This window comes from Cryptotermes secundus, unplaced genomic scaffold (assembly GCF_002891405.2).
Source record: "Cryptotermes secundus unplaced genomic scaffold, Csec_1.0 scaffold507, whole genome shotgun sequence".
NCBI lineage: Eukaryota > Metazoa > Arthropoda > Insecta > Blattodea > Kalotermitidae > Cryptotermes > Cryptotermes secundus.
The window spans coordinates 584685-585005 of NW_019740660.1; the positions used below are offsets into that span (position 1 = coordinate 584685).

Genomic DNA, 321 nt, shown 5'->3' on the forward strand with positions numbered 1-321 from the left:
TTAGCAAGCATAAAGGATAAATGCATACAAAATTTTAGTCTGAAAACACATGGATACTGCCATGATATTTTCAAAGGGAGGGTAGGGGTATTTATGAAATATCTTTGCAAATTCACATTTAAGCCGTTTAAAGATAATTTCATAGATCCCTAGAGGTTTCAAGACAGATGTATAAAAAATTTAAATAATTTTTGATACCGATATTTGTTGCGCTTCGTTTACTCCCGGAATCTAGAGTCTGGGGGCACATGCATGGCTTGCCCCCCCCCCCCCAGTGGCCATGGAAAGAGACCGCTTTTAGCGACCTAGGCGTGGAGGTGA

The 321-nt window shown here is 40.5% G+C and overlaps 1 protein-coding gene across 1 annotated transcript in view; it reads right to left on the reverse strand.

The window, feature by feature from the left end:
• The window catches only part of LOC111872476 (heparan sulfate 2-O-sulfotransferase pipe), a 12114-nt gene that overhangs the window by 4909 nt on the left and 6884 nt on the right, over positions 1-321 (reverse strand). The window lies entirely within an intron of this gene.